At 45.6% G+C, this 22,347-nt stretch overlaps 3 long non-coding RNA genes across 3 annotated transcripts; all 3 read left to right on the top strand.

Annotated features, from left to right (window-relative positions):
- The first annotated feature begins 282 nt into the window (after positions 1–282).
- Positions 283–1,834, top strand: LOC139832904 (uncharacterized). The gene is made up of 2 exons (XR_011747714.1): positions 283–1,267; positions 1,357–1,834. It is a non-coding gene; the product is annotated as an uncharacterized lncRNA (long non-coding RNA).
- Positions 1,835–3,719: 1,885 nt separating this feature from the next.
- LOC127305797 (uncharacterized) lies at positions 3,720–6,119 on the top strand. Its single transcript, XR_007854168.2, has 2 exons — positions 3,720–5,552; positions 5,642–6,119. It is a non-coding gene; the product is annotated as an uncharacterized lncRNA (long non-coding RNA).
- A 447-nt stretch (positions 6,120–6,566) lies between these two features.
- Positions 6,567–8,178, top strand: LOC139832903 (uncharacterized). The gene is made up of 2 exons (XR_011747712.1): positions 6,567–6,651; positions 7,943–8,178. It is a non-coding gene; the product is annotated as an uncharacterized lncRNA (long non-coding RNA).
- The last annotated feature ends 14,169 nt before the right edge of the window (positions 8,179–22,347 follow it).

The raw sequence follows: 22,347 nt of genomic DNA, 5'->3' as shown, positions 1-22,347 counted from the left end.
ATATGTCATTGATAAAATATGCATGTGTGTAGTTCATTGTTTAATTTATATTGTTTGTAGCTAGTTAGTTTAACAAATGCATGATGGTTAATTATATATTTTATATTATAATAATGCAGATGAATCGGCAATGGATGTACGGTAACCGACTCTCCGGCGAGTTCACTACGGGTTTGAAAGATTTACTCGTAGTGGCTAATGCGAACAAGCAGGGGGGTTTTGTTATCTGTCCATGTGTTAACTGTAAGAATCAGAAGGGTTATGTAACGACCCGGAAAAACCCAATATTAGATTTTTCTCCGTTGCTTGTTTTTCCGTGTCGTTCCAAGTCATCATGTCATTTGCATCATACCATCCACATGATTTTAACAAAATAAAATTATTTTAAATAAAAACTATTTTGTTTCCCCTCCCCTATGGTTTTTATAATAAACTCTAACCCTTCTCTCCTATTTCCTATTTTATAATTATACCTTTTCAATAATTAATTTTGGTATTAAAATGTGCTTTGATTTGATTACAAATAAATTAACTATTTGAAAAACTAAATTTGAATCTCACTCTCGTATCTGGTTCAAATTCAAAACTGAATAGGATTTCGAATTCAAAAAGGTTTAAATAAAAACAGGAAAAGAAAACCTAAAACCCCCAACCCTCTCTATCTGGCCCTCTTCCTCTCTGGCCCGGCAGCCAGCAGCCGCCAGCTCCACCCCGGCGGCCTGTTTCCCTTCCTCCACCACTTCGGCCCACCTTTTCTTCTCTGGCCCGAGTCCAGCCCACCTCCACACATCGAAGGGGTATCCCCTTCTCGTCTGTCGTCTTCCTGGACGAGTCACGCAGAGAGCGTGCTCGCTTTCCTCCACCAGCGCCGTGGTCCTCCCCCACTCAACCACCGCGCCCGCCTCCACCTGCTCCCTCCTTTTTCCTCCCTTAAATCCCCCACCTCGAGTTCTCCGCAGAAACCCTAACCTCCCTCTTTCCCCCTCTCACGCCGCCGCCATCTCCCCTTCTCCTTTTTTTTCTCTATTCTGTGAAACACCGTGAGCTCCTCGCCGGCGCCCCGCCATTCTTGTCCACCCCGCGCCAAGCCGTTGGATCCTGGAGATCCGCCTCGTCGAGCTCTACGTCCGGGTGCGAGGAATCGCTCTGGGAGCCCTCCAATCGAGCACACTTCGCCGTTCCCTTCTCGCAAGTCCGGCGGCAATTTCTCCAATTCCGGCGAGAACCGTGCACCTCCGGCCACACGGACCCCGTCATCGCGTTCCTGGTAACTCCGCGACCCTCCTGGACCTCCTCGTCCCCTTCCTTGCTTCTGGGTTCTGCACCTCGCCTTGATGCCGACCCGTTTCCGCGCAGAACCTCGCCGACGGCGGCCCTCCGGTGACCTCTCCATGGCGGCGCCGCCCTCCCCTGATCCGCGCCGACGAGGCGCACCTGGAGAGCCCCCGCGCGCATCCTGGAGGCCCCTGCACCATCCGCGAGCGCGACGCCCCGCCGCGGTGACCGCCTTCCTGGAGAACGCGAGCGGCATCGGCCGCACAACGAGCACCTGGTGGGCGTGCTTGGATGCTTTGCCAGCTCAGCCGTCCACGTGGCCGCGGGGCCCTCTCGTCAGCGACTGCAGCTGACCACCCCGCGGTGAGAAAACCCCCCCAACCCCAGATCTGTTGTTTTTCGTTTGGGCCCCTGCATGTTTTCGCAGATCAAACCGCAGTCCCTAGCCTGGCCGTTTTCCACAGTAACCCCTGTATCTTTGCAAACCAACCCGGGGTCCTTCCCCCTTTACAGTAATTATTTCTGGGCCCTTTCCTTTTAAATAAAATCTGTTTAATTACTTTTTAAATAGCAAATACCAATCTGTTAATAACTTTTAAATGGTAATTCATATGAAAATGTTTTCTACATGAAAATTGATCAGAAAAATGTGCTGAACATGAATATGCCATCCATTCATTTGTTTGCATCTCGCATCATGTCGCGCGTTGATAGTTATGCATGTTCACCTCACATATATGCGGAGTATTTTGGATTTCCAACTATGGTTTTCCCCGCTCCGTTTAACTTTGAAGTAGCTCACCCTTGCCATGTCTATGCCATGTTAATCAACACTTAAATTTATCGGTAGAAAATGCAACTCCAACCTAATTTGCTTGTCCGGGGTTCCGACTCCGATTAATATGAATAAGTTGCATTGCACCATATCTGCCATGTCATGCATATCATCTTCATCATGCTGGTTCTTCATCCGTAGTAGTAAGTTCGCATCCGTTGTGTGTTCCAGCATTTGCTTCTTCCCGGATAGGATCACGAAGTGGTGTGGTGAGATACGACGAGTTCTCCGACAAGTTCTTCTGCAGCTTTTCACAGGCGAGCCCTCCCTCTTCACCTATTTTACTCTCTCCCTCGCATTGCTATCCCATATGTTGCGATTCTTTATCGAGTCACGTGTCCTATTCCACTTGTTTACCATAATACTCCTATATGTATCATTCCTTACCCATAGCCGTTGCTTGATGTTTGAGCCTTGCGAGTCGTAGGCGTGTTTAGGCTCTGTTGTTTATCTCGATCTGTTATCGGGATATGTTGGGTTGTTGGGAGGTTATCACATGCTATACCAGTTGTTGGAGATACACATGCTTTACTTAATTGTTAACAACTAAAATTGTAAGCAGAGGCATCTGTGAGCCCCTTTGCGAAAGCATCGGAACTTTGACTTGCTAATGTCCCCTAGGACCCGAGTTCTTGTTATCTGTTCCGAGATTGAGCGCTCTACCCATGCGTGGGGACGATTATTGGGACCCCCCCCTCACCCATTACCTTTTCTCAAGTTAGTTGAAAAGGGGGCCACAACCTTGGTTTTATTTGGCGCATGCATGTTTATATACTGTTGCCTTCGGGTGTTTACTTCCTGTTGCCTTCGGGTGTTTATATTCTGTACTGTACCCCGCGGAACGTTTAGCGAAGCGTGTGGTTTGCACGCCTAGCCGTTAACGCAAACCCTGAGTCCGCTTCGGAGTACTAGGACCGTTACGGGTAGCTTAGTCGGGTGGCCCCCTAGACTTTCTTGTTGAACTGGAACGGTCTTGTTGTGAGACATCCACCTGTCGTAAGTGGGTCGAGCATGCGTATGGTTACATTTGGGCAACCCCTGCAGGGTGTACATCTTATCGATAAGCCGTGTCCGCGGTTATGGACGACTTGGAATTGTATAGCTTGATCATAGAACAACTTACACCGTTATCTTGTTGCTAATAATCTGATAATAACTTGCGTAGTAATATAGCCTTACTACAACCGTTACCCAATAAAATTTGTCCACCGTTGAGTGCCTTTTACATTGCCTCTTCGCAATTGTTGGAGGGGATATGTGTAATCGGCTGGGTTATGCTTGTGTAGTATTTTATCTGTCACCTTGTGCGCTCTCTTATCTTATCTGATTAGACGGATATTGTAGCGTGTCTCTATTGGTTATAGTTTTGCTGCCGCTAAACCTACCATATAGCCCCCGGCGATATATATATTATACTCGCCCGGCGAGCATAGCCATTTCTAGTCTCGCTAAGTACGTGCCGGAGTTCGTTCCTTGGTACTTACTCTCGCCTTTTCCCCTTTCTCTTTTGCTTCCTCCTCTCTTGTCTGCAACCGATGGCCCGACTTTGACAGTACAAGATGACGACGTTAGCAAGGTTACCCTTCCGCTTGGCACAGGTGTGGTTATGGACGCCACTGGTTATCTTCAGGACTCTTAGTCCAATTTGTATCTTGTCCGTACTCGGACGCATTCGATCTTTTGTATGATTCGGATCTTTGTATGTATCTATTTGTATCTTGACTCGTTGGAGTCGTTGTTGTATATATGTATCTTGTGGGCTCTATTGTAATCCTGTTGTAATGTTACCGCTCGTGTTAATTCCTCTGGCATCACGTGTGTGATTCTTCGCGCACGTCGTGTCGGAGGGCGTCTCTGAATCGATATCGTGCGGATTTCGGCGGGATCGCTGGAATCCTCAGGATACCGGTTTGGGGGCGTCACAAGTTGGTATCAGAGCTCAGGTTGACGGTACCCCACTAGTCCAGCCTGTAGGATAACCTTGCCAACGGACGTTGTTGTGTCTAGTGTCGAAAACCTATTTTCTGATAATTCGTTGGATAGTTCTGATTAGTTCTGATTTTTCTCCTTACCTATATTCTTTCTCCTCTTACCTTTGCGAGTTTTGAGTCTTCTCTTATCTGCTTCTCTGAGTCTTAGGTTCCGACGTGGGTTAGACGATCTTTGCCTTATCCTAATAGGTCCGATCTTCGGAGTATTCCGACAGAGGCACATCATCAACACCGGAACAACGACTTCTTGTTAGTGGTGTCGCCGATCTACGTGGAGCAAGAACTCTTGTTAGTGGTGTCGAGAAGATCAACACTTCGCCATAAGAAGGTTCCACCTCAAGGTCGGGTGCTCGTCAACATGGTACAAGAAGATCCGATAGTTTAACCAACTCCCCCTTAGGTTGACGTGGAACCTCGGGGCGAGGTTCCTTGTTAGTGGTGTCGTTTGTAACGACCCGGAAAAACCCAATATTAGATTTTTCTCCGTTGCTTGTTTTTCCGTGTCGTTCCAAGTCATCATGTCATTTGCATCATACCATCCACATGATTTTAACAAAATAAAATTATTTTAAATAAAAACTATTTTGTTTCCCCTCCCCTATGGTTTTTATAATAAACTCTAACCCTTCTCTCCTATTTCCTATTTTATAATTATACCTTTTCAATAATTAATTTTGGTATTAAAATGTGCTTTGATTTGATTACAAATAAATTAACTATTTGAAAAACTAAATTTGAATCTCACTCTCGTATCTGGTTCAAATTCAAAACTGAATAGGATTTCGAATTCAAAAAGGTTTAAATAAAAACAGGAAAAGAAAACCTAAAACCCCCAACCCTCTCTATCTGGCCCTCTTCCTCTCTGGCCCGGCAGCCAGCAGCCGCCAGCTCCACCCCGGCGGCCTGTTTCCCTTCCTCCACCACTTCGGCCCACCTTTTCTTCTCTGGCCCGAGTCCAGCCCACCTCCACACATCGAAGGGGTATCCCCTTCTCGTCTGTCGTCTTCCTGGACGAGTCACGCAGAGAGCGTGCTCGCTTTCCTCCACCAGCGCCGTGGTCCTCCCCCACTCAACCACCGCGCCCGCCTCCACCTGCTCCCTCCTTTTTCCTCCCTTAAATCCCCCACCTCGAGTTCTCCGCAGAAACCCTAACCTCCCTCTTTCCCCCTCTCACGCCGCCGCCATCTCCCCTTCTCCTTTTTTTTCTCTATTCTGTGAAACACCGTGAGCTCCTCGCCGGCGCCCCGCCATTCTTGTCCACCCCGCGCCAAGCCGTTGGATCCTGGAGATCCGCCTCGTCGAGCTCTACGTCCGGGTGCGAGGAATCGCTCTGGGAGCCCTCCAATCGAGCACACTTCGCCGTTCCCTTCTCGCAAGTCCGGCGGCAATTTCTCCAATTCCGGCGAGAACCGTGCACCTCCGGCCACACGGACCCCGTCATCGCGTTCCTGGTAACTCCGCGACCCTCCTGGACCTCCTCGTCCCCTTCCTTGCTTCTGGGTTCTGCACCTCGCCTTGATGCCGACCCGTTTCCGCGCAGAACCTCGCCGACGGCGGCCCTCCGGTGACCTCTCCATGGCGGCGCCGCCCTCCCCTGATCCGCGCCGACGAGGCGCACCTGGAGAGCCCCCGCGCGCATCCTGGAGGCCCCTGCACCATCCGCGAGCGCGACGCCCCGCCGCGGTGACCGCCTTCCTGGAGAACGCGAGCGGCATCGGCCGCACAACGAGCACCTGGTGGGCGTGCTTGGATGCTTTGCCAGCTCAGCCGTCCACGTGGCCGCGGGGCCCTCTCGTCAGCGACTGCAGCTGACCACCCCGCGGTGAGAAAACCCCCCCAACCCCAGATCTGTTGTTTTTCGTTTGGGCCCCTGCATGTTTTCGCAGATCAAACCGCAGTCCCTAGCCTGGCCGTTTTCCACAGTAACCCCTGTATCTTTGCAAACCAACCCGGGGTCCTTCCCCCTTTACAGTAATTATTTCTGGGCCCTTTCCTTTTAAATAAAATCTGTTTAATTACTTTTTAAATAGCAAATACCAATCTGTTAATAACTTTTAAATGGTAATTCATATGAAAATGTTTTCTACATGAAAATTGATCAGAAAAATGTGCTGAACATGAATATGCCATCCATTCATTTGTTTGCATCTCGCATCATGTCGCGCGTTGATAGTTATGCATGTTCACCTCACATATATGCGGAGTATTTTGGATTTCCAACTATGGTTTTCCCCGCTCCGTTTAACTTTGAAGTAGCTCACCCTTGCCATGTCTATGCCATGTTAATCAACACTTAAATTTATCGGTAGAAAATGCAACTCCAACCTAATTTGCTTGTCAGGGTTCCGACTCCGATTAATATGAATAAGTTGCATTGCACCATATACGCCATGTCATGCATATCATCTTCATCATCCGGTTCTTCATCCGTAGTAGTAAGTTCGCATCCGTTGTGTGTTCCAAAGATTTGCTTCTTCCCGGATAGGATCACGAAGTGGTGTGGTGAGATACGACGAGTTCTCCGACAAGTTCTTCTGCAGCTTTTCACAGGCGAGCCCTCCCTCTTCACCTATTTTACTCTCTCCCTCGCATTGCTATCCCATATGTTGCGATTCTTTATCGAGTCACGTGTCCTATTCCACTTGTTTACCATAATACTCCTATATGTATCATTCCTTACCCATAGCCGTTGCTTGATGTTTGAGCCTTGCGAGTCGTAGGCGTGTTTAGGCTCTGTTGTTTATCTCGATCTGTTATCGGGATATGTTGGGTTGTTGGGAGGTTATCACATGCTATACCAGTTGTTGGAGATACACATGCTTTACTTAATTGTTAACAACTAAAATTGTAAGCAGAGGCATCTGTGAGCCCCTTTGCGAAAGCATCTAACTTTGACTTGCTAATGTCCCCTAGGACCCGAGTTCTTGTTATACGTTCCGAGATAGAGCCCTCTACCCATCCGTGGGGACGATTATAGGGACCCCCTCACCCATTACCTTTTCTCAAGTTAGTTGAAAAGGGGCCACAACCTTGGTTTTATTTGGCGCATGCATGTTTATATCTTGTTGCCTTCGGGTGTTTACTTCTGTTGCCTTCGGGTGTTTATATTCTGTACCGCACCCGCGAACGTTTAGCGAAGCGTGTGGTTTGCACGCCTAGCCGTTAACGCAAACCCCGAGTCCGCCGAGTACGGCCGGACTTCGTTACGGGTAGCTTAGTCGGGTGGCCCCCCTAGACTTTCTTGTTGAACTGGGAACGGTCTTGTTGTGAGACATCCACCTGTCGTAAGTGGGTCGAGCATGCGTATGGTTACATTTGGGCAACCCCTGCAGGGTGTACATCTTATCGATAAGCCGTGTCCGCGGTTATGGACGACTTGGAATTGTATAGCTTGATCATAGAACAACTTACACCGTTATCTTGTTGCTAATAATCTGATAATAACTTGCGTAGTAATATAGCCTTACTACAACCGTTACCCAATAAAATTTGTCCACCGTTGAGTGCCTTTTACATTGCCTCTTCGCAATTGTTGGAGGGGATATGTGTAATCGGCTGGGTTATGCTTGTGTAGTATTTTATCTGTCACCTTGTGCGCTCTCTTATCTTATCTGATTAGACGGATATTGTAGCGTGTCTCTATTGGTTATAGTTTTGCTGCCGCTAAACCTACCATATAGCCCCCGGCGATATATATATTATACTCGCCCGGCGAGCATAGCCATTTCTAGTCTCGCTAAGTACGTGCCGGAGTTCGTTCCTTGGTACTTACTCTCGCCTTTTCCCCTTTCTCTTTTGCTTCCTCCCTCTTTGCTTGCAACCGATGGCCCGACTTTGACAGGTACAAGATGACGACGTTAGCAAGGTTACCCTTCCGGCTTGGCCTGGGCAGGGTTATGGACGCCACTGGTTATCTTCAGGACTCTTAGTCCAATTTGTATCTTGTCCGTACTCGGACGCATTCGATCTTTTGTATGATTCGGATCTTTGTATGTATCTATTTGTATCTTGACTCGTTGGAGTCGTTGTTGTATATATGTATCTTGTGGGCTCTATTGTAATCCTGTTGTAATGTTACCGCTCGTGTTAATTCCTCTGGCATCACGTGTGTGATTCTTCGCGCACGTCGTGTCGGAGGGCGTCTCTGAATCGATATCGTGCGGATTTCGGCGGGATCGCTGGAATCCTCAGGATACCGGTTTGGGGGCGTCACAGGTTACTCTTCCTCAAGAGATGTTCACATGCACCTGCTTCGGCACGGTTTCATGCCAAGCTATAATTGTTGGACCAAGCATGGAGAAAGAGGGGTTATAATGGAAGAAGATGAAGAAGGGGATGATTTCATCGATGAAAGCTATCTTGCTCATTTCGGTGATACTTTCATGGAGGATGCTGAAGGTGAAGGGGAAGGTGAAGGGGAAGGTGAAGAAGAGGCACGTGATGATCCCGTTGATGATCTTGGTCGGACCATTGCTGATGCACGGAGACGGGCGAAACCGAAAAGGAGAGGGAGAATTTGGATCGCATGTTAGAGGATCACGTAAAGGCGCCGTACCCAGGATGCGATGATGGTCCGAAAAAGTCGGGCTGCACACCGGATTTGTCGAAATGGAAGGCACAGCAGTGTAGCCGACTCGGCATTTGAAAACTTGCCGAAAATGTTGAAGAATATGTTTCCAAAGAATAACGAGTTGCCCGCTTGATGCGTACGAAGCAAAGAAGGTTGTCCGCCCTCTAGGTTTAGAGGTTACGAAGATACATGCATGCATCAACGATCGCATCCTCTACCGCGGTGAATACGAGAATTTGAATGAATGTCCCAGGTATGCACCGCATTGCGTTATAAGATCGAGGCGATGACCCCGGTGACGATGTTGAGGGCCGAAACCCGGAAGAGGGTTCCCGCCAAGGTGATGTGGTATGCTCCTATAATACCACGGTTGAAACGTCTGTTCAGAACAAAGAGCATGCCAAGTTGTTGCGATGGCACAAAGAGGACCGTAAGTCGGACGGGAGTTGAGACACCCGCAGATGGAACGCAATGGAGAAAGATCGACAGAGAGTTCAAAGATTTTGCACTGACGCAAGGAACATAAGATTTGGTCTAAGTACAGATCGCATGAATCCTTTTGGCGAGCAGAGCTCCGACCATAGCACTGCCCGTGACTCTATGCATCTACAACCTTCCTCCTTGGTTGTGCATGAAGCGGAAGTTCATTATGATGCCGTGCTCATCCAAGGTCCGAAGCAACCCAAAGAACGACATCGATGTGTACCTAAGGCCATTAGTTGATGAACTTTACACTGTGGGGCAGACTGGTGTCCGTGTGTGGGATGAGCACAAAGAAGAGGAATTTGACCTACGAGCGTTGCTTTTCGTAACCATCAACGATTGGCCTGCTCTTAATAACCTTTCGGATCACAAATAAGGGATACAATGCATGCACGCACCGCTTACATGAGACCGAAAGTGTACATTTGCCAAATTGTAAGAAGAACGTGTACCTTGGGCATCGTCGATTTCTTCCGAAAATTCATCCAAAGAAGAAAGAAAGGCAAGCATTACAACGGCAAGGCATATCACCGAAGCTGCGGAACACATCTTGGTGCCGAGGTATTTGATATGGTCAAGGATTTGAAAGTCATCTTTGGAAAGGGTCTGGCGGACAATCGATTCCGAAGGGAGCCGACGGGCACGCATGACCATGTGGAAGAAGAAATCTATATTCGGGAGCTAGAATATTGGAAAGTCCTAGAAGTCCGCTCTGCAATCGACGTGATGCACGTTACGAAGAATATTTGTGTGAACCTCCTAAGCTTCTTGGGCGTGTATGGGAAGACAAATGATACAAAGGAAGCACGGCAGACCAAAGAACGTTTGAAAGACCACGATGACCGCATCCGGAACGGTTTCAAGGTCGTGCCGGCTACGCTCGACCAAAGAAGAGAAGGTCATCTTTTTGAATGCTCGAGCAGTATGAAGGTCCCGTCTGGATTCTCGTCCAATATAAAGGGAATAATAAACATGGCGGAGAAAAAGTTCCAAAACACGAAGTCTCACGACCGCCACGTGATTATGACGCAATTGCTTCCGATTGCTTTGAGGGGCTCTGTAGGAAAATGTTCGAGTAGCCATTGTGAAGCTATGTGCATTCCTCAATGCAATCTCTCAGAAGGTAATCAATCCAGAAGTTCTACCACGGTTACAGAACGATGTGATCCAATGTCTTGTCAGTTTCGAGTTGGTGTTCCCGCCATCCTTCTTCAATATTATGACGCACCTCCTGGTTCACCTAGTCGATGAGATTTCCATTCTCGGTCCTGTATTTCTACACAATATGTTCCCCTTCGAGAGGTTCATGGGAATATTAAAGAAATATGTTCGTAACCGTGCTAGGCCAGAAGGAAGCATCGCCAAGGGCTATGGAAATGAGGAGGTAATTGAGTTTTGTGTTGACTTTGTTCCTGACCTTAAGCCGATTGGTCTTCCTCGATCGCGGCACGAGGGGAGACTAAGTGGAAAAGGCACGATCGGAAGGAAATCAACGATATGTATGGACGGCCATTCTCTGACTGAAGCACACCACACAGTTCTGACCAATTCCAGCTTGGTGGCTCCGTACTTTGAGAAACACAAGAATATTTTACGCTCGGACAACCCTGGGAAGCCTGAATCCTGGATTAGGAAGGCCCACATGGAGACTTTCGGCAGTTGGTTGAGAAAACATTTAATGAATGACGATCATGTTGTAGATCAGCTGTACATGTTGGCCAAGACACCATCTTCGACTATAACGACTTTCCAAGGGTACGAGATAAATGGGAATACATTTTACACGATCGCCCAAGATAAAAAGAGCACCAACCAAAACAGTGGTGTCCGCTTTGATGCATGATACGTCTCCGACGAATCGATAATTTCTTATGTTCCATGCCACATTATTGATGTTATCTACATGTTTTATGCACACTTTATGTCATATTCGTGCATTTTCTGGAACTAACCTATTAACAAGATGCCGAAGTGCCAGTTGTTGTTTTCTGCTGTTTTTGGTTTCAGAAATCCTAGTAACGAAATATTCTCGGAATTGGACGAAATCAACGCCCAGGGTCCTATTTTGCCACGAAGCTTCCAGAAGTCCGAAGAAGAGACGAAGAGGGGCCACGAGGCAGCCAGAGCATAGGGCGGCGCGGCCCCTGCCCTGGCCGCGCGGCCCTATGGTGTGGGCCCTTCGTGCCGCCTCTTGACCTGCCCTTCCGCCTACAAATAGCCTCCGTTGCGAAAACCCCAGTACCGAGAGCCACGATACGGAAAACCTTCCAGAGACGCCGCCGCCGCCGATCCCATCTCGGGGGATCCAGGAGATCGCCTCCGGCACCCTGCCGGAGAGGGGAATCATCTCCCCGGGAGGACTCTACGCCGCCATGGTCGCCTCCGGTGTGATGTGTGAGTAGTCTACCCCTGGACTATGGGTCCATAGCGGTAGCTAGATGGTTGTCTTCTCCCCATTGTGCTATCATTGTCGGATCTTGTGAAATTTGCCTAACATGATCAAGATCATCTATCTGTAATTCTATATGTTGCGTTTGTTGGGATCCGATGAATAGAGAATACTTGTTATGTTGATTATCAAAGTTATATCTATGTGTTGTTTATGATCTTGCATGCTCTCCGTTACTATTAGATGCTCTGGCCAAGTAGATGCTTGTAACTCCAAGAGGGAGTATTTATGCTCGATAGTGGGTTCATGCCTGCATTGACACCGGGACGATGTGAGAAAGTTCTAAGGTTGTGTTGTGCTGTTGCCACTAGGGATAAAACATTGATGCTATGTCTAAGGATGTAGTTGTTTATTACATTACGCACCATACTTAATGCAATTGTCTGTTGCTTTGCAACTTAATACTGGAGGGGGTTCGGATGATAACCTGAAGGTGGACTTTTTAGGCATAGATGCAGTTGAATGGCGGTCTATGTACTTTGTCGTAATGCCCAATTAAATCTCACTATACTCATCATGATATGTATGTGCATGGTCATGCCCTCTTTATTTGTCAATTGCCCAACTGTAATTTGTTCACCCAACATGCTGTTTATCTTATGGGAGAGACACCTCTAGTGAACTGTGGACCCCGGTCCAATTCTCTTTACTGAAATACAATCCCATCGCAATATTGTTCTCTTGTTTCTGCAAACAATCATCTTCCACACAATACGGTTAATCCTTTGTTACAGCAAGCCGGTGAGATTGACAACCTCACTGTTTCGTTGGGGCAAAGTACTTTGGTTGTGTTGTGCAGGTTCCACGTTGGCGCCGGAATCCCTGGTGTTGCGCCACACTACATCCCGCCGCCATCAACCTTCAACATGCTTCTTGGCTCCTACTGGTTCGATAACCTTGGTTTCATACTGAGGGAAACTTGCCGCTGTACGCATCACACCTTCCTCTTGGGGTTCCCAACGGACGCGTGTTGAACGCGTATCAATGCAGCAACCGAGAATGGGCAAAAGGTCACATATTATGGTTACATAGAGGAGATATTGGAACTTGACTATGGACCCTCCTTTAGGGTCCCTTTGTTCCGGTGCAAATGGTTCAAGCTAACAGGAGGTGGGGTAAAGGTGGACCAGCAATACGGAATGACAATGGTGGATTTCAACAATCTTGGTTACCTTGACGAACCATTCGTCCTAGCGAAAGATGTCGCTCAGGTTTTCTATGTGAAGGACATGAGTAGCAAACCGAGGAAACGGAAAGATAAGAAAACGATCAGTACATCATGCGATGATCCAAAGCGGCACATTGTTCTTTCAGGGAAAAGAAACATCGTGGGAGTGGAGGACAAGACAGACATGTCAGAAGATTATAATATGTTTGCTGAAATTCCGCCCTTCAAAGTGAATACCGACCCAAGCATTAAGTTAAATGATGAGGATGCTCCATGGATACGGCACAATCGTAAGCAAGCAGGGACACAAGGGAAGAAATGATGTGTAATAATTTATTGTACCAAACTTTATTGAATGGATCATGTGAATTATATTACCCGTGATGTGTTTGGTGTCCATTTTCGAATGATTCGATTGATTCGAGAAACCACACTGATGATACATGAAATTTGGAGTGATTCAGTCATACTCCTGCATACAGGAAATTTGGAGTGACTAAGTCATACTCCTGCATACATGAAATTTGGAGTGATTTAGTCATACTCCTGCCTAGGCGTATAATATGCATACTCGTAGTCTTCATAGCCACCGCCGTTGTACTGGTAGTCGTCGCCTTCTAAGTTGCCGTCGTTGCCGTCGGCTTGTCGTCATTGTCGTCGGGCGGCGCTCGTGGCTCGAATCGAGGGTAGCGCGGGCGGGGATATCGCCGACCGTGATGTAGTCCATGACGCTCTGCAGAGTCCGGCCGTACCACCATAGCGACGGCCGCCTCGTGGAAGTTTCCGGGAGGCGAGACCGTCCTCCTCATACACAGCGAGCGCCTCTCACGCCGATTGATGAAGAAGGCGTCCCAAGTATGCCGGTTATCGGGATGCCGGCGGATTCATCCGTCGCTCGGCGTGAGGTCGAGGTAGTAGTGGTTCGTGATGGCCGCCCGACGCGCAGTACCCTGAGGGACGGGAGGGACCGGCACGCCGCCGGCGCTTAGGCTCCAGCCGGCGGGGACGCGGTAGCCCGGTGGGCAAGGGTAGTTCGAGGTGCAAAGCTCCTCCATCTGCTGGTAGGTTAGAGTGGGTGCGGTGGAAGCCATGAGAGAGTGATGAGAGATTGTAGAGATGTGATAATGCTGGCCAAGCCGGGCTACATATATGTAGTGACAAATGGCGGGAAAAATGGGAGAGGGAAGACAGGAGGCGGGAAGAAAGTGGCGGGAAGAAAGAGGCGGGAAGAAATTGGCGGGAAGAAATTGGCGGGAAGAAAGAGGCGGGAAGACAGGGAAGAAATGGCGGGAAGACGAGGCGGGAAGAGGGGGTCGGCGGAAAGACAGAGGCGGGAAGAGGGGGCCAACGAGAAGACAGAGGCGCCGGAAGAATCAAAGGGAAGACCTTGTGGGAAGAGGGAGGCGGAAAGATTTCTATTTTTAAGATTTTTAATTGAATTAGTTTTATTTTTCTTAATTTTTTGATATATTATTTGTATTTTTAAGATTTTGAATTGAATTAGTTTTATTTTTATGAATTTTTTGATGTATTATTTGTATTTTTAAAATTTTGAATTGAATTATTTTTATTTTTCTGAATTTATTGATGTATTATTTGTATTTTCAACATTCTGAATTGAATTAGTTTTATTTTTCTGAATTTTTTGATATATTATTTGTATTTTTAGTTTTATTTTGAATTGAATTAGTTTTATTTTTCTGAATTTTTTGATATATTATTTGTATTTTTAAAATTTTGAATTGAATTAGTTTTATTTTTCTGAATTTTTTGATATATTATTTGTATTTTTAAAATTTTGAATTGAATTAGTTTTATTTTTCTGAATTTATTGATGTATTATTTGTATTTTCAACATTTTGAATTGAATTAGTTTTATTTTGCTGAATTTTTTGATATATTATTTGTATTTTTAACATTTAGAAATGAATTAGTTTTATTTTCCTGAATTGTTTGATATATTATTAATATTTTTAACATTTAGAAATTAAAAAGTATTTTGAAAAAGGTCTTTAGTCGCGGTTGGCCGTATTTTCCGTGGGAAACCAAAAAACCGCCGAAAAATGAGCTTTGGTCGAGGTTGGGGTCCCCAACCGCGACTAAAGGGTACCCTTTAGTCGCCCTTTAGTCGCGGTTGGTGACCCCAACCGCGACCAAAGCTCATTTCCTATAAATACGTGCGGGCGGCGCGCGGACTCACTTCTTCTTCCTCTCCAGTCGAACCGCCAGGCTGCCGCGCCTCTTCGTCGACCTCGCCGCGCGTCTCCTCGTCCTCGCCGACCGTCGCCCTCATCGCCGCCGTCGGCGCGCCGCCTCCGTCGCCGCCGTCGCCTCGCGATTCGTCGCCGGCCTCCCCCTTTCAACCCTTCTTGCGCGCCCTCCTCTCTCACGCGCGGCGCCGCGCGCTCTCTCTGCCGCGCGCGCCCTCGGCCGCGTTGCTCGCCTCGCCGCCGGCCGCGCGTCAAAGCGCCGCCGCCCCTTGCCAAAGCGCCGCCGCCCCTCGCCGCCCGTCGTTCGTCGCCACGGAAGGAGATGGCTGATACGCGTACAGCACGCGTCCGTTGGGAACCCCAAGAGGAAGGTGTGATGCGTACAGCGGCAAGTTTTCCCTCAGTATGAAACCAAGGTTTATCGAACCAGTAGGAGCCAAGAAGCACGTTGAAGGTTGAGGGCGGCGAGATGTCGTGCGGCGCAACACCAGGGATTCCGGCGCCAACGTGGAACCTACACAACACAACCAAAGTACTTTGCCCCAACGAAACAATGAGGTTGTCAATCTCACCGGCTTCTTTGTAACAAAGGATTAGATGTATAGTGTGGATGATGATTGTTTGCGAAAACAAGAAACAAAGATTAAAGAGATTGTATTTCAGTATAGAGAATTGGACCGGGGTCCACAGTTCACTAGAGGTGTCTCTCCCATAAGATAAACAACATGTTGGGTGAACAAATTACAGTTGGGCAATTGACAAATAAAGAGGGCATGACCATGCACATACATATTATGATGAGTATTGTGAGATTTAATTGGGCATTACGACAAAGTACATAGACCGCTATCCCGGCATGCATCTATGCCTAAAAAGTCCACCTTCAAAGTTATCATCCGAACCCCCTCCGCATTAAGTTGCTAACAACAGACAATTGCATTAAGTATTGCGCGTAATGTAATCGGTGACTACATCCTTGAACATAGCACCAATGTTTTATCCCTAGTGGCAACAAAGACATCCATAATCTTAGAGATTTCTGTCACTTCCTGCATTCACGGAGACATGAACCCACTATCGAGCATAAATACTCCCTCTTGGAGTTACAAGCATCTACTTGGCCAGAGCATCTACTAGTAACGGAGAGCATGCAAGATCATAAACAACACATAGACATAACTTTGATAATCAACATAACAAGTATTCTCTATTCATCGGATCCCAACAAACGCAACATATAGAATTACAGATAGATGATCTTGATCATGTTAGGCAGCTCACAAGACCCGACAATTAAGCACAATGGGGAGAAGACAACCATCTAGCTACTGCTATGGACCCATAGTCCAGGGGTAGACTACTCACACATCACTCCGGGAGGCGACCATGGCGGCGTAGAGTCCTCCGGAGATGAATCCCCTCTCCCACAGGGTGCGGAGGCGATCTCTGAATCCCGAGATGGGATTGGCGGCGGCGGCGTCTCTGGAAGGTTTTCCGTATCGTGGCTCTCGGTACTGGGGGTTTCGCAACGAAGGCTATTTGTAGGCGGAAGGGCAGGTCAAGAGGTGGCACGAGGGGCCCACACCCTAGGTCGGCGCGGCCAAGGGCCAGGCCGCGCCGCCCTATGGTGTCGCCACCTCGTGGCCCCACTTCGTCTCCTCTTCGGTCTTCTGGAAGCTTCGTGGCAAAATAGGACCCTAGGCGTTGATTTCGTCCAATTCCGAGAATATTTCGTTACTAGGATTTACGAAACCAAAAGCAGCAGACAAAGAATCGGCACTTCGGCATCTTGTTAATAGGTTAGTTCCGAAAATGCACGAATATGACATAAAGTGTGCATAAAATATGTAGATATCATCGATAATGTGGCATGGAACACAAGAAATTATCGATACGTCGGAGACGTATCAGCATCCCCAAGCTTAGTTCTCGCTTCGTCCCAGCGAGTAAAACGATAACAAAGATAATTTCTGGAGTGACATGCCATCATAACCTTGATCATACTATTTGTAAAGCATATGTAGTGAATGCAGCGATCAAAACAATGTATATGACATGAGTAAACAAGTGAATCATATAGCAAAGACTTTTCATGAATAGTACTTCAAGACAAGCATCAATAAGTCTTGCATAACAGTTAACTCATAAAGCAATAATTCAAAGTAAAAGCATTGAAGCAACACAAAGGAAGATTAAGTTTCAGCGGTTGCTTTCAACTTGTAACATGTATATCTCATGGATATTGTCAACATAGAGTAATATAATAAGTGCAATATGCAAGTATGTAGGAATCAATGCACAGTTCACACAAGTGTTTGCTTCTTGAGGTGGAGAGAAATAGGTGAACTGACTCAACAATGAAAGTAAAAGAATGGTCCTCCATAGAGGAAAAGCATCGATTGCTATATTTGTGCTAGAGCTTTTATTTTGAAAACATGAAACAATTTTGTCAACGGTAGTAATAAAGCATATGTATCATGTAAATTATATCTTACAAGTTGCAAGCCTCATGCATAGTATACTAATAGTGCCCGCACCTTGTCCTAATTAGCTTGGACTACCGGATCATCGCAATGCACATGTTTTAACCAAGTGTCACAAAGGGGTACCTCTATGCACTTTGTACAAAGGTCTAAGGAGAAAGCTCGCATTGGATTTCTCGCTATTGATTATTCTCAACTTAGACATCCATACCGGGACAACATAGACAACAGATAATGGACTCCTCTTTTATGCATAAGCATGTGACAACAATTAATTTTCTCATTTGAGATTGAGGATATATGTCCAAAACTGAAACTTCCACCATGAATCATGGCTTTAGTTAGCGGCCCAATGTTCTTCTCTAACAATATGCATGCTTAACCATAAGGTGGTAGATCTCTCTTACTTCAGACAAGACGGACATGCATAGCAACTCACATGATATTCAACAAAGAATAGTTGATGGCGTCCCCAGTGAACATGGTTATCGCACAACGAGCAACTTAATAAGAGATAAAGTGCATAAGTACATATTCAATACCACAATAGTTTTTAAGCTATTTGTCCCATGAGCTATATATTGCAAAGGTGAATGATGGAATTTTAAAGGTAGCACTCAAGCAATTTACTTTGGAATGGCGGAGAAATACCATGTAGTAGGTAGGTATGGTGGACACAAATGGCATAGTGGTTGGCTCAAGGATTTTGGATGCATGAGAAGTAATCCCTCTCGATACAAGGTTTAGGCTAGCAAGGTTATTTGAAACAAACACAAGGATGAACCGGTGTAGCAAAACTCACATAAAAGACATATTGAAAACATTATAAGACTCTACATCATCTTCCTTGTTGTTCAAACTCAATACTAGAAATTATCTAGACCTTGGAGAGACCAATTATGCAAACCAAATTTTAGCATGCTCTATGTATTTCTTCATTAATGGGTGCAAAGCATATGATGCAAGAGCTTAAACATGAGCACAACAATTGCCAAGTATCACATTATCCAAGACATTTATAGCAATTACTACATGTATCATTTTCCAATTCCAACCATATAACAATTTAACGAAGAACAAACTTCGCCATGAATACTATGAGTAGAAACTAAGGACATACTTGTCCATATGCTACAGCGGAGCGTGTCTCTCTCCCATACAATGAATGCTAGGATCCATTTTATTCAAACAAAACAAAAAACAAAAACAAACCGACGCTCCAAGCAAAGCACATAAGATGTGATGGAATAAAAATATAGTTTCAGGGGAGGAACCCGATAATGTTGTCGATGAAGAAGGGGATGCCTTGGGCATCCCCAAGCTTAGACGCTTGAGTCTTCTTGATATATGCAGGGGTGAACCACCGGGGCATCCCCAAGCTTAGAGCTTTCACTCTCCTTGATCATATTGTATCATCTCCCTCTCTTGATCCTTGAAAACTTCCTCCACACCAAACTTAGAACAACTCATTAGAGGATTAGTGGACAATAAAAATTAACATGTTCAGAGGTGACACAATCATTCAACACTTCTGGACATTGCATAAAGCTACTGGACATTAATGGATCAAAGAAATTCATCCAACATAGCAAAAGAGGCAATGCGAAATAAAAGGCAGAATCTGTCAAAACAGAACAGTTCGTATTGACGAATTTTATCGAGGCACCAGACTTGCTCAAATGAAAATTCTCAAACTGAATGAAAGTTGCGTACATATCTGAGGATCACTCACGTAAATTTGCATAATTTTCTGAGTTTCCTACAGAGAAAACAGCCCAGATTCGTGACAGCAAAGAAATCTGTTTCTGCGCAGTAATCCAAATCTAGTATGAACTTTACTATCAATGACTTTACTTGGCACAACAAAACACTAAACTAAGATAAGGAGAGGTTGCTACAGTAGTAAACAACTTCCAAGACACAAAATAAAAACAAAGTACTGTAGTAAAAACCATGGGTTGTCTCCCATAAGCGCTTTTCTTTAACGCCTTTCAGCTAGGCGCAGAAAGTGTGTATCAAGTATTATCAAGAGATGGTGCATCTACAGCGGGATGCGGAGTTTTCTCAACCAGGCATAGTATATTAGATACATAAGTTTTAGCGTCCCCCTTTTCATTAGTCTTGGGCTTGCTACTCTCATCAAACAAAATTTCAGGAACAAGCCAAGCATAGTTATTTTCTAGTGCATCATTCATTGCTAGGAGCTTACATGGTATTGGCGCTTTGATCTCCCCACCATTATTAATATTATTAGTGTACTTTATTCTATGCATATCCATCTTTTCAAGGAGACTAACAAAATTGGTATAAGAACCAAGCATATTATATTTAGCAAAGACCTTTCTAGCCTCTCTTGCTATACCACCAAATTCTCTAAGAAGGGTTTCTAAAACAAAGTCTTTCTTTTCCCCTTCTTCCATATCACCGAGTGTAAGAAACATGTGTTGGATTATAGGATTGAGGTTAACAAATTTAGTTTCCATCATACGAACTAAAGCAAGAAGCTGCAATTTCATAGGTAGGAGCAAGTTCTACCAAGTGTCTATCTTCAAAATTTTCAACTGATCTTGACATGATTGAAAAATTCTTCTATATTATTTCTCCCAATTATAGACCCACGTCCTACCGGTATGTCTTTCGTGGTAAAATTAAAAGGAAACATGATGAAATAAGTAAAGTAAATGCAAGTAACTAATTTTTTTTTGTGTTTTTGATATAGCAAACAAGATAGCAAATAAAGTAAAACTAGCAACTAATTTTTTTTGTATTTTGATTTAGTGCAGCAAACAAAGTAGTAAATAAAACTAAGCAAGACAAAAACAAAGTAAAGAGATTGGGATGTGAAGACTCCCCTTGCAGCGTGTCTTGATCTCACGCAACGGCGCCGTAAAAGAGCTTGATACGCGTACATCACGCGTCCGTTGGGAACCCCAAGAGGAAGGTGTGATGCGTACGGCGCAAGTTTTCCTCGGTATGAAACCAAGGTTTACCCAACCCAGGTAGGAGCCAAGAAGCACGTTGAAGGTTGATGGCGGCGAGATGTAGTGCGGCGCAACACCAGGGATTCGGCGCCAACGTGGAACCCGCACAACACAACCAAAGTACTTTGCCCCAACGAAACAAATGAGGTTGTCAATCTCACCGGCTTCTTGTAACAAAGGATTAGATGTATATTGTGGATGATGATTGTTTGCGAAAACAAGAAAACAAGATTGCAAGAGATTGTATTTCAAAGATAGAGAATTGGACTGGGGTCCACAAGCTCACTAGAGGTGTCTCTCCCATAAGATAAACAAAGCATGTTGGGTGAACAAATTACGGTTGGGCAATTGACAAATAAAGAGGGCATGACCATGCACATACATATTATGATGAGTATTGTGAGATTTAATTGGGCATTACGACAAAGTACATATTTGCTATCCAAAGATGCATCTATGCCTAAAAAGTCCACCTTCAGGTTATCATCCGAACCCCTCCGGTATTAAGTTGCTAACAATAGACAATTGCATTAAGTATTGCGCGTAATGTAATCGGTGACTACATCCTTGAACATAGCACCAATGTTTTATCCCTAGTGGCAACAAGACATCCATAATCTTAGAGATTTCTCATCACTTCCTGCATTCACGGAGACATGAACCCACTATCGAGCATAAATACTCCCTCTTGGAGTTACAAGCATCTACTTGGCCAGAGCATCTACTAGTAACGGAGAGCATGCAAGATCATAAACAACGCATAGACATAACTTTGATAATCAACATAACAAGTATTCTCTATTCATCGGATCCCAACAAACGCAACATATAGAATTACAGATAGATGATCTTGATCATGTTAGGCAGCTCACAAGACCCGACAATTAAGCACAATGGGGAGAAGATAACCATCTAGCTACTGCTATGGACCCATAGTCCAGGGGTAGACTACTCACACATCACTCCGGAGGCGACCATGGCGGCGTAGAGTCCTCCGGGAGATGAATCCCCTCTCCGGCAGGGTGCCGGAGGCGATCTCCTGAATCCCCCGAGATGGGATTGGCGGCGGCGGCGTCTCTGGAAGGTTTTCCGTATCTTGGCTCTCGGTACTGGGGTTTTGCAACGAAGGCTATTTGTAGGCGGAAGGGCAGGTCAAGAGGCGGCACGAGGGGCCCACACCCTAGGTCGGCGCGGCCAAGGGCCAGGCCGCGCCGCCCTATGGTGTCGCCACCTCGTGGCCCCACTTCGTCTCCTCTTCGGTCTTCTGGAAGCTTCGTGGCAAAATAGGACCCTGGGTGTTGATTTCGTCCAATTCCGAGAATATTTCGTTACTAGGATTTCTGAAACCAAAAATAGCAGAAAACAAAGAATCGGCACTTCGGCATCTTGTTAATAGGTTAGTTCCAGAAAATGCACGAATATGACATAAAGTGTGCATAAAACATGTAGATATCATCAATAATGTGGCATGGAACACAAGAAATTATCGATACGTCGGAGACGTATCAATGGCGCGCGGCGCGCGGCCGGCCATCCGGAGATCGAGAGGAGAGAGGAGAGCAGATCGGCCCCGGCCAAATTTTCTTTTTTTTAACTAAAAATTAATTAATTTAATTATAACTTATTATTTGTATAACTAATTAAGTTGTTTTTGTAACTAATTAAAGTTTAAATTTGTAACTAATTAATTAAAGTGGTAAATCTATATCTATATATATCTATATCTATACTTTAAATTGTAAATTTGTAACTAAGTTTTTAAATTAAAATGGTAACTTAATTAAATTGTAACTTAATTAAAGTGTATAATTAAAGTGTAACAAAAAACTTAGTTACAAACAAAAAAACTAAAAAAACCGCGCCGGTCTCTCTCTCACCGTCCGTGCTCCTCGCCGCCCTCCT

Source organism: Lolium perenne, chromosome 6, assembly GCF_019359855.2.
Source record: "Lolium perenne isolate Kyuss_39 chromosome 6, Kyuss_2.0, whole genome shotgun sequence".
Taxonomy (NCBI): domain Eukaryota; kingdom Viridiplantae; phylum Streptophyta; class Magnoliopsida; order Poales; family Poaceae; genus Lolium; species Lolium perenne.
The sequence above is the reverse complement of the archived record's forward strand: the minus strand, read 5'-3'. Positions and strand labels throughout refer to the sequence as shown.